General features: G+C 40.1%; 1 protein-coding gene across 5 annotated transcripts in view; it reads left to right on the forward strand.

Annotated features, from left to right (window-relative positions):
• LHFPL2 (LHFPL tetraspan subfamily member 2) overlaps positions 1–12,321 on the forward strand; it is a 145,265-nt gene that overhangs the window by 61,944 nt on the left and 71,000 nt on the right. For all 5 annotated transcript variants that reach the window (XM_081054078.1, XM_081054079.1, XM_081054082.1 and 2 more), the window contains one exon: positions 10,119–10,176. The gene's annotated coding sequence lies outside the window, so the exon portion shown is untranslated. The remainder of the gene's footprint in view (positions 1–10,118; positions 10,177–12,321) is intronic.

The raw sequence follows: 12,321 nt of genomic DNA on the forward strand, positions 1-12,321 counted from the left end.
TACACACTTCTCCTAGAGAATGGTTCTACGTGAGTAAATTTTTACTATTAACCAAACGTGGACCATTTCCTCTTTTTTCTTAGCATAAACACAGTAATGTCTGAGGCCTCAGTAGGATTTCATCATTGCCCAGGGTAAGCAGTTAGACGTAGTTATACTTTGTTTTCTATGAAAAACAGGAAAGAGCAAGTAATCTGAAGTAAAGTATCACTTTTTTGATGAGAAAAGGATTTGATTTTATTATGCAAAATTCATACATTACAGAATTATAAAATCTGCGCATCTCTTAATTTCTGCACCCACCTACCCCCATGGTAATCACCATCAAGATACTCTTGATCCAATTGTGAAAATGGGTATAAAAAAATTAGAATTTTAAAACTTTTGTTGATTTTTCACCCCCAGAATTAATATGCTCTAGGCTGGTGGCTTCCAGAGTGTTTGTTTTAACAGCGAGTGCTTTCTTCAAACAAAATTTTAAGTGGCATTCTAATACAGAAAAATAAAAGATAAAAGCAAGGCCACTCTAGTTGTAGCTGGGGATGAACTCTGCTCACTTCCTCCCCGGCCCCAGTCAGGAAACCCCGGCATCGCACCTGATGCGCAGCGGCAGCGCTTACAACAGGCCTCTAACCCCATTGCTTCAGTGGTTGGCTAGTGTTGGTGTGGGGCCTTCACCTCCTTGACTAACTCTCCTAAATGGGACATGCAGAGTGACCTTGGTTTCGCCATCATTGACTTCAGGTGGTTATTTTTAGTTAAGTTACAGTTAGTCACAAACTTAAAAGCAAACCACCTAAGCCAACCAGTGATTTTTTTTTTTCTGTCTTGAAATTGGACCTTTACATTTGACTCATCCTTTGAGTTTAGCTCAAATGACCCATCTGTCACTACTTTTTAGTCTGTGCCAGGACGTTTTTTCTCCTTCTGGATTTAGGTTTAAATCTGTAACTACAGAGCTTGTGCCTTGGTAGACATTCACGTTCATGGACCTTGTAGGAATGCATTTTTTCCTTTTATACCCCATTCTGAGGAATTGTGTTCCTGCCTATTTTCTTTCCCCCACTAGATAATAAAAGGTAATACAGCGTTATTTTGCACTGTAGGTAATGTTGGACTATCTCTTAATCTTTAATCAGACTGGAGTAATGCAGTCCTACAAATGAAAAATACAGCCTTGTATAAATTGTATAGTTCTTGAATCCATGCTGTGCCCAAATGCTGTGAGGATAAGATGGCACTAAAAATGGTCTTTCTCAGTCTTAAAAGGTGTTTGTGTATACAATATGCATTTATCAAGCTCCTGTTATCTGGAGTAGTTTGGCTAAGCCTTGAGGAGATAGAGAGATGAGATATTTCAGTGCCTTAACTCCTTTAGACCTATCCACATCCCTGCGAGGTGGATAGTATTTCTTTATTATACTATAGCCAGCTCTTGCCTTACTCACTTGACGTGCTTTTCTGGGGCAGTCTCACCCTTACCTGTGGCTTCAATCACCTTCTATATGCTGACAACTTCCCAAACTATATTGCCTGCTCTTAACTCGTTCCCTAGATTCCTGACCAGTTGCCTACTGGAATCCCCCTTACCTGCTTGCTCAACCAGGTACTTCAAACTTTAAAAGTCTCAAAGAGAAAAAGTTTCTCCCTACCCTCACCTGATCTCCTTTTTCCCTTGGGTTTTCTATCTTGCTCAAGACATAATCATCTGCCGATACGTGGATTCATCAACCGGTATATACTGAGAACTCACTGTATGTCAGTCACTATTCCAGACATTAGGGGAGTATACAGCACAGACTGAAATATATTCAAGGCTTTACCTGAATGGAGCTTATGTTCTAGTGGGCAAACAACTAACTTACTCTGTTTCTAGATATGTCTATATCTGTCTATCCATCTGTCTATATGGATGCTATCAGGCAGCAGTGAGAGCTGTGGAGAAAAATAAAGCCAGGTAAGTATAGCAGATGGTGCTAGAGACTGAGAAGTTGTGCCTTGTGCCCTTTTTCCAGCTAAGGCATTCAGGGAAGGGGATGGCATTTGAACAGAGACTTGAATGAAGTGAGGGAACAAGCCATATAAATATCTGTGATTTGAAGAAGAGCTGCCTCACCCTTTTGTTAGTCCTTCTTAGTCAAGGACTGAGTCGTGGCTATTTTTGTAATGTTTCTCAAGCCACACTTTGTACATATTAGTCAGCAGATGGATGGGTGTACTTGGAACTGGGAGTCATTATTACTCGCTGGCCTGGGTGTGACATAGAACCATGCCCAGAGCTTTACATGAGCTCAGAGAATGAGCTCGCTCCGCGATGGGAAGAGGGCAAAAGCAAGAGTAACCTTAGAGAAAGCTTCACGGAAGATGGCACGTGAGTTGGGTCTGGAGCAGAGTTTCACATTTGGAGTTGGGAGGATATAGACACAGACAGTTATAGGCAGAGGCCCTGGGTCTCAACACTGAGCTTTAGAAGACATGGCATTAGACTGGGGATCAAAACAGGCCGCAAAAGGGGAGAGCACCCACCGTGACTTGTGATGGGGAGAGGATGGCTGAGCTGGGGCCAGGTGTGTTCTCAGAGTACAGCTTCTAGTAATCTGACTTTTGCTGTCCTTGGGGAAGGAAAGACGGGAGAAAGAATCCTAGGCTTTCCCCCTTTCTCTCCCTACCAGGTGCCTCCCTGGCAGCATTCCTTCCCAAGGTCCTCCTTGTCTTTTGCGGATTATAAAGATAATCACAGCAAGGTTCTGGTTCTGCGAGATGTTACAGAAGCCTTCGCCATCTTGGCTCAAAGATCAGTCATTTTATGTTTTGAGAAAGAAGTTTGCCGTGCTGTACCACTGAGAAGAAACCTGGCTATGATGCCTGAAACCTTGAGGGAGGGGAGGCGGGTCTCATCCTTTGCTTCTGACCCAGGGTGAGGATGGGGGTGCCCTGACAGAGGGGCAGGAAGGACATGCTGGGGCTCCCCTAAACGGAGGAGTGTGGGATCTGGGGGTCAGTGCTGGTCTGGGCGCTCATGAGGGTTGGGACGCACGTGCGGCCCTGGACTCGCAGCCCAGGAAAGTTCTGGCTTCTTCCATATGCGGCTTTGGCATTATTTTGGTTTTAGTGTATTTGCCTTCATTTTCTCTAATTTGTCAGGGCAGGTTTCCACTCACTCCTACTTTTAAGTTTTATTTGGAAGACTTTATAAATACAATGATGCACTGATAAGAGTTGTTATGTATACTAGTTTTTATTCTTTACTACTAACTCATTCTATTCATTTGCGGTGTATATATTCCTCTGCTTAGGTAAGCAGAATGACTCTAGGAGTAAGGACCCACCTTGTTGTCTCCCGCCTTAGAGGGTAATGGCTGTGCTTTCCTTTTCCTTCTGGGATAGTGGTTATGCTAGGTAGGCCTCACCACAGCGCTCCACCACCAACGTGTTTTTAAAATTTATTTTTGATAAATTACATTGTACATTATTGAGCAAGAGTTAGCACTATCATAAGCTTTATGCAAATATGTTATTAAAGGTTCATGTGCCCTTTGTTCTGTAATAATATATTTTTTAATTTCTTGAAATGTTTTTCCCTGAAGTAGTAAACACTTAATCATACTGTTTTCATGCAGTTAGTGTTGCAGTGATTTTATTCCTCCGAAATTCACTGAAGAGCTGTTCTCAGTGAGCTTAGCTGACACAGACCTTCTGGGCTCCGCATGACATAATTGCAGATCCCCTTTTTGGCTCTGCTTCACTGAAATCCTGCCATCTACTCACTAATGTCAAAGTTTTAGGGAAGCACAAAGCCTTTGATTATGTAGACTGAAAATTAAGGTACAAATCACCTGGCAGAGATACCGTGTTTCCCCAAAAATAAGACCCAGTTACTACACACATTTACTACATTATGGCGATGTTCCAGAAGATGACTTGACTGTATTTGAATAAATGTAGATTGTTGCACATGAAAAAATAAGACATCCCCTGAAAATACACCCTAATGCATCTTTTGGAGCAAAAATTAATATAAGACTGAGTCTTATTTTGGGGGAAATAGGGTATAAGACCTGGTCTTATTTTCGGGGAAACACGGTAGCAGGGACCCTGCTGTGTTGTGGCATAAGCGATGGCTTCCGGCTGTCCTGCAGTGGAGGTCCCAAGGCGACAGGGCCATGAGGCAGGAATTTCCAGGCATCTTCCCAGAGAGAGCACTCTTCTTGGAGGTAGCAAACAATACCTTGTGTGTTTGGGTCTCCCTGGTGCCTGGCAGGGGGACGGGGTGCCCAGTAGATAGTTTGTGACTGGGGTAGAAAAAATAATGGACTGATCAATGGTTTCTTTGCATATGTATGATAATGAAAACCGTAAATATTTTAGATATCAGACTCTCCATACATATTTTAGATACCAGGCCTCCAAAAGCAAACTCTCCATTTTACTAGAGCCGGCTTTGCTTGGATGCAGAGATTCCCTTTCTCTGGTTTCTTTCCTTCGTTTTCAGGCAAATCTTTTCAAAAAAAGACATTTACAAAATTGTGAGTTGTCCTGTCTTGATGGTGTAACAGCTCTGCCCCTTCAGGCCTCACCTGTGTGAAGGTGACAGTATACAAGAGTCTTTGAGAAGCATTCTGCAGGTCAAACAGGCTCATTCATGGACTTCAAGGGGTTTATCCTGGAAGTGGGGCCTCTACCTGTGTGTTTGTATATATGTGTTAGCCTGCATGTGTCCATATTACCCTGTTTGGAAATCTTCCTCAGGTGTAGACTTCCTTTCTTTCTACTTTTAATTTGGGCATCTTTTTTCAGAAACATTAGTCTGTTCCTACTTGAAGTTTATGCCCAGATTTTGGATGCCTAAAAGACTTAGACTGCTAAGAAATATCTAACAGAGAGATGGCTTGTCAGCTCTTCTAGTCCAAGTTACTCACAGCCACCTGTTTGCCTCGGCACGCTCCCCCGGTATGCTGCCCTCACTCGTCCTCCTGTGACTACCTGTGCTGGCCAATCTGAAATGACCTATTCTCAAACAACTGGTTGGGGTATTTGATGAGACTCACACATTGCTGGTGTTCGACAATATTCACAAATTTCTGTCTTGCAAAATGATCACATACTTAATATTTCAGGTATTTTTTAAAAAGCAAGGGAATTAAGAGCAGTTCTCATCTGGAGGAGGGTTCCTCAAAATTACCTAAAGCACTTTTTAATTATACACACTTGCCCCTGGCACCCTCCTCCACCACCCATGTTCTAAGGCTATTCCAGGACAGAAGGAATTTAACGAAGGTTGGTCCAGACATGGGCATTTCGAAAACACACCACGAAGAGTCTCCCTGCGTGGGCAGCCTAACTGTCACCTGTGGGCTCCTTCCATGCCTGCAGATTTACCATTTGTCTCTTGTGCCTTCACCTCATTCTGGAATTCTTGCTGTCATCTTTGCTCAATAATTTTCTCCACCCTGTTAATCCAGTATTTTTCTCTTCCTCATATCCTTCTTTTTCAGACTGTCTCCATGCAATCATCCAGTTGTTTATTCAGTAAATATTTATGAAATGTCCACTCTGGGCCAGGCACTGTGCTAAGTGCAGGAGATGCAGAGAGGCGTAAGCTAGAGTTTGTTTTGTTCTCCAGGAGCTTCTGGTCCAGTAGATTTACAGGGAAAGGCAAACAATTATGTAAATAAATGTGGTCCTGGCTATGTTTGTATAATAGCAGTGTTTTGATGCACAAACTTGGTGGGATGAAATGCAGTATAATTGAATCTGACTTGTTGCTGGCACATTGCGAAGCTATTTTGTTGTACCCGGATATTCAAACACTTACCCTTTAACAATTTCATGTTGATGTGATTTTTGAATTTCAGTAGTTTCTCCTTTCTTAAGAGTAAAAGGAAGTTTTTGTGTTTAACACCATTTGGCTCATAGTCCGTGGGGTCTCTGGAAACTTGAGCATCAGTCATTCACTCTGTGGCTAAGTGGCCGGGCAGGCAAGCGTTGTAGAGGTTCAGATTCCCAGCATTTCGCATGTGTTAGCACAGTCCAGCTTTTGGCAGCCTGCCACTCTCTACTTGGTAGACAATTTTGTGAAATTTGACACTCGCATGTCTTTCCTTGAAAAATCTTCAAGGTTCAGCTGTCCTTCAATGGCTGGCCCATTTCGGTTAAACTCCTGTTGTCAGACTCAAGTGGGGGGGTTATCCTGGACGTGTTGTCAGAATAGAGTCAATGCATTTCATTGACTTTTTGAAAAAACTACCAGGCTAATCTTTGAGCAATTTGTGCTTTACATGCAGAAATAGGACACTGTTCTTTGTGTTTATTATGCTGCCATCAACTCCCCTTAAAATGTGAACGAATTTCCCCAAACAATTATTGTATCAACAGAGCAGAGTAAAGCAGGATTTGGACAATTGCTCCTTTAGTTGACACATGTAAGCAGAGCCTTAGAGAGTATGCTTACCAAACACGTAGAATACTTTTTAGTGAGGTAGAACGGGTGGTTTGTGAGAGGAGTAGGGCTCTTACCGTATTTTGCTTTTAGCTCATCTCCTTTGGTATTCATTTCCATGCTTCAAGTCTTTGGGGCCCATTCTTGCCCTTGTCCTTGATGAATAAGTTTGATGGTTGAAAAGCATCATGTCTTGGCTATTGCAATATTGCCTAGCTGGAAATACCCTGGACTTCGGAGTCAGAAGTGCTAGGTTGGAGCCCAGGTATTAGCATTTACTAATTGTGTGATTCTGCTTAAGTTGTTCAAATTCCTCATCTGTAGAATGGGAATAATAAATGATGTGTCTGCCCCCACTCCTACACCAGCTACCCTTCTACTCATCGTGTGGATCAAATGAGAAAATGAGTTGGAAAGTGTATGTAAGTCATGCATTGCTCTGCCATGGGAACTGCCATTCTTGCCAAAGATAGACATAGTGAACTATCTGCAGGATTCATGGAAGGACTCTATGTTAGAGGACAGTTATGGAGACTTTCCCCTTCTGTGGCTTCTGTGATCATGAGCAGCTGCCTCTTAACCTGCCCCAGAGGTAGACTGCACCACGGGGTGGGGGTGACTCTGTTTAATATGAAATTCTTTCTTTAATTAAGGTGAAATTTATCCTTATAACTTCCATGATAATTTATACTTCTTGGTTCTAGTTTTACAGAGTAACATAAAGCAATTCAAATCAGTGTATTTCAAGTCAAAAAAATTTGTAACTGAGAAAGGGGTCTTCCAACTGTGCTTCCTGTTTGTGGCAATTCGATTCAATAAATTAGAGTGGGTGCCTATCACGTGGGCGCTGTCCTTAGGCACTAAAGGCCGCTATTGTTTCTCCTCCTGATCTCCGGAAGTGGATCTGAAGGGCATGAGACCCAAATGGAGATGAATGGGAAGTAAACATGTTTAACTCAGTTCAAAAATAACAGCAATTTTCATTCTATTTAGAATACAGTGGTACTCGTGAGAATAAACAATGCCTCCATTTACTGGGCTTAAATGGCCACGTAGAATACTAATCTACAAAAGTGAAGAGAAAAGAATAATAAATGATAAAGACAAATATTTATAATTTCTATAAGCTCCCATGTGTTTAACAAACGAGTAAGGAACAAATATTAATTACACATAGAGAAATGGAAAAATGGTGATAGGGCAGCATGATACGACCTCTGTGCCCTTGATGTTCTTATAGTCACCACAGCCCACCGGAGGACCTTGACGTGTGTTCTCAGAGGTTAAAGGCAGAACTCACTCTCTACACTGAGTTACATATTGATGAACAGAATTTCAAACAAAAACAAGCAAATAAAAAAGTAGCATGAGCCTTAGAGTTAGATGCCTTGGGTTCTATTCTTGGCCCTGTGGCTGTCTAGCAGTGTGGTTTGGGGGGAAGTCAGTCTGTATTCCTCAGAATTTGTTTCCCTCAAATTTAAAACGGGGCTACAATGTTCTGCCCAGCCTGTTTTATTATGTAGTTGTTAAGATTAAATGTGATAATGTATATGAATTCAAATCTTCACTTCTTCTAGCCATCTAACTTTTGGAAAATTCTTTAAACAACTCTGCGCCTGCTTCTTTATCTTTAAAATGGGGAAAAGACTAGTTAGTACCTACTTCAGGGTTTTTGTGAGAAGTAAATGAGTTAATCCCCATCAAGTACCCAGAACAATGCTTGACAGTCAATGCCTAATGCAAACTTTTTTGCGAACGTTTGAGACTAAAAATATACTAAGGCTAAAAATATACTAAAAATATACTAAGACATAGAGATGTCTTAGTATATTTTTAGTCTACTATATATTTTTTTGAAATGGCACTTTTTAAAATAAAAATAACTGTAACGTCCTATTTACTGACCAAACCCAATAACAGAATTGGCATGTTTTATCTTTTTTATCACTTTGGCAGTTTACAAGATATGAATTTGTTGTCAATAAAGCTTAATCATGGTACTGAAAACTTATTCCTAAATGCCTTTTTTCTTCAGAGTTTAGGCAAAATTTATGTATTCTGAGAAGTGCAATTTAACCAATAGTGTGAGTTTGGAAAGCTTTATGGGGGAATCAGCATTCGATCCAGCCTTCTCTGTTATTGTTAGGGTCTTGAAATTGTCTTAATCTGTTCAGAGCTTTGCTTGTGTTGTATGTAATAAAAGAGATTTTTTAAGTGTTATCTTTGATTTTGAACTGTGTTAATTCAAGTATTTTTGTGACCCATTTAATTTCTAGAGGTAATGAAATGTTGGTCAAGAACTCCATTTATAACAGACCTATTCATAATAATCCTAGTAGTTTATTTCACAGAAACCATTGCCAGATAAAAATACTGATCATGACTTCCTGTGACATTCCCTAAAGGGGTAAAATAAAATTGGGGAAATGTGTGGTATTTAACTAGTAATTGACTAATAAAGAGCCATTTTAAAAAAAAACCATAACTCCCATGAGCTGTTATAACAAAGGACTTATGTGTATATCAGTGGCCACGCTGTCTGGAAAGGTTATAATCTGAGGCCACACAGTGCTGGGTGCACAATAGATTTCCAACAAAGGGTAATATATTAGAAGTTTGTTCCATTTCTGTTAAATATTTCCAAGTACTGCTGAACAGACAGTGTGGGATTATGTGTTTTGTTAATGTATTAATAGGCTTATAATTTTCTTAGGTTCCTGAAGAATTTGAGAACATCAAATAGTCTTACTTTTTTGTGTTTGTTTGTTTGTTTGTTTTCAGGCTTACAACAGGAATTTATTTGATTTTTCATTAAATCCAATACATTGATCTTATAAAATTCTTTTTTTAGCACATGATTGATAATCCATTGATTTAATGCATCAGAATTTTACATTCTAAATGTAAACTCTGGGATTAGAGGCATTATTTTGTGCCTTTCCATAATGTTCAAAATTAAATTGGTAACGCAATATTTTTTTTAAATTAAAGTTTATTGGGGTGACAATTGTTAGTAAAGTTACATAGGTTTCAAGTGTACAATTCTGTATTACATCATCTATATATCACATTGTGTGTTCACCACCCAGAGTCAGTTCTCCTTCCATCACCATATATTTGATCCCTTTTACCCGCATCTACCACCCCAAAGTCGTACTTCTTAATTCCTCTGTTTACTATGTTAGAGTTTTAATGACCATGTTTTCATTTCACCAGTGTTTAACATCCTTGTGAATTAAGCTTTAAATAAGTTCACATAGTAACTGAAAAGGATATAAAGTATTGCCAGGATAGTTTCCACATTTACAATTTCGTATATCATTCCTTAATTTGTTTCTGGATTATTTGAGCTTTTATGGTTGTTTATAAAGTTCCCGCAATGACACAAGTTGTATGTTCAAGTGAGGGGAAATGAGAGGACATCAGAAGGGGCATGTTCTGCACCTTCCCCATTGCCCTTTTATTTTTATTTTTCTGGTTCTTCAGTGGTTTGGACCCTGTGTTCCTGGAGCATCGGTGTTCCTGGTGGCTATGTTCTAATGCGGGTTGAACTGTATGCTGCTTGAAACCAATATTTGAAATATCACATGTTTTAATGAGATGTAAAACTGCATGGTGAGTCGTCTTTGCGTGTGTGTATATGTTTTTAATTAACATTTTGTTCAATTTGTTCCTCCAGGTGACCTTTTTCTGAAGCTGTTCATTGAGACTTCCTAGCATTCCTGCAGATGCAGTAGGTAAGTAAATGAAATCAGATACCCTTATTGTTAGTGATTCTTTGGGAAAATTTTTCAGGTGGATACCAACTTCCTTGAAAGAGGCGCAGTGTTTCACACTTTTGGGCCCTGAATGGTAAACACTAGGTTTTTTGGGGGGGATTGAAATACAACTTAAAGAGCATACACGAATGTTGTAAAAGATGCTGTAAAGTTTTATAAATGGTATTAAATTGAATGCTATAATTTCCATGCTTTAATTCTGAAAAGATTTGTCCTGTTACCATTCATATAAACAAGTTTCCGAGCTCTTTATAATGGGCTTCTCTGACTTTTAGTCATCTTTCCTTTTGAGCTTCTCTGTGGACCGTTTCACTGTTTGTTATCATTTCTCTCTGGAAGGGGAAGTAGAGATGGCCAATTCAAATTACCGTTTTATTACTCAGTGACAGCTCAAGTTGAGGAAATAATTGCCTAAGTAAAAGTTGAAAACAGTTGACTAATAGGTGATTTATGATTAACTCTGTGGATTTTAATTTATGAAGTTCACTTTTGGAAAATCTTAGTAACAATAATAGGGGTTGAGTATGCATTCAAGAAAATCAAGGCAGTTGAAAGTTAAAAGTTGAAAGTTAAATAATTGTTAAATAATTGTCCCCAAAGTCTTTGATCCAGCTCTGCTCCTCAAAAGGGTGACCCCCTGGTCCTGTGGTGTCCTTGCTATGAACTTGAGGATATGCAGCTCAGGCCAAGGGAGCCTGATGGATCGCTTATCCAGGAGTCTCTGCCATGTGTAGGAGATTCGCAGAGTAGTTTCACAGACACCATCTCATTTGTGGAAAGGTGATCTTTTTAGCTTACAGATTCTAGAGAAGGAAAAATTGCTCTTCTATCATCAATTGAACTATCGATGTCTTTAATGTTATTAGATTGTTCTAACAACTACTGCTTGGGTTAGATTAGGAAACTTGGTGTTTTTGTTTTATTTTTTTCATGGGAACTGTAAACATTTGTGAGTTATGAAATTATTTGAGCAAAGTTCTTTCTCATGGGAAAGCCAGGGCTGACCCGAGACAGTGAGTATTCTGACTGAGAAGGCTACTCATTGGCACCTTATCAAACTAATAATCTTTAAATATCTGTTCCATATATATGTAGTGAGGGTGAGTGAATCTAATTCTCCAGAATCTAATTCTCTATTCATAAAGACTATGAATAAAGATATACCTTTTCCTGTTTGTTGAAAATAGGGATTTATTACATGTGATTTTCTGAACCAGGTGTTCATAAACCAGTTTAAAATTCAGCTAATAATAGCACTCTGCCATGCATTGTTCAGATCCAGAATTTCAGGTGCCTGTCAGCCAGGTGACACTGGTGCCGGTAGTGAGGCCTGTTTTTTACTCATCCAGTTAGTTCTGCGAGGGAAAATAGCCTCAGTAGAGACAGGTTGGTGCTGGTGAGGTGGGTGTTTATTTCTGCTCAGAGGCACTGTCTGCTTGAGTGGAGACAGAGCCGATTGCCATCTTCCCCCTTATGTAAGGAGTGGCATGTTCACCCCCGAGTTAAGTGGCTCCATATTTCCGATGTATAACAATGATGATTCAGTCCTCCACGGTGAGTTGTCACCCTGGATCGTTGCCAGGCTGGCCTGTTCATCCAGCTCTGGGGAAAAGCCAATCCTGTTCTGCCAGTGAGTACAGGAGCTGTATCATGTTCACCATGAAGTTCCCCTCTCTAAAGATTTAACCCAAATAAAACAGCTTTCTTGGTGTCGTTTTAGTGTTTTTTTTAAATTGTGAATTCATCCTATTCAAATACAATAAAACTTGAACAAGTCAGGCAGACATAAGGTCATTCTGAATTAACAGCATCTGAATTATGGAGAAATCCGACCCAACTTTCTGTTATATAGTCACTCACATTATATGAACTTGGTGGAAGGTTTCTCTGGAGCAAAGAGTCATCGCGGTTTGGAGACAGCCTCGGTGTCAGGTGGTCCTAGGCTGAGGCCCCGCCTCTGCTGGACATATCCTGTGATGTGAGTTGGCTGAGTAACCGTAGACACATTTTGTGACCTGATGGAATTCCCATCTCTTTAACGTGTGGGTACCTCCCAAAGTGGTTTGGAAGATCGATCGAACGAGGTAAAGACGGCAGTGCATG

Source organism: Rhinolophus hipposideros (assembly GCF_964194185.1).
Source record: "Rhinolophus hipposideros genome assembly, chromosome: 7".
NCBI classification, from domain to species: Eukaryota; Metazoa; Chordata; class Mammalia; order Chiroptera; family Rhinolophidae; genus Rhinolophus; species Rhinolophus hipposideros.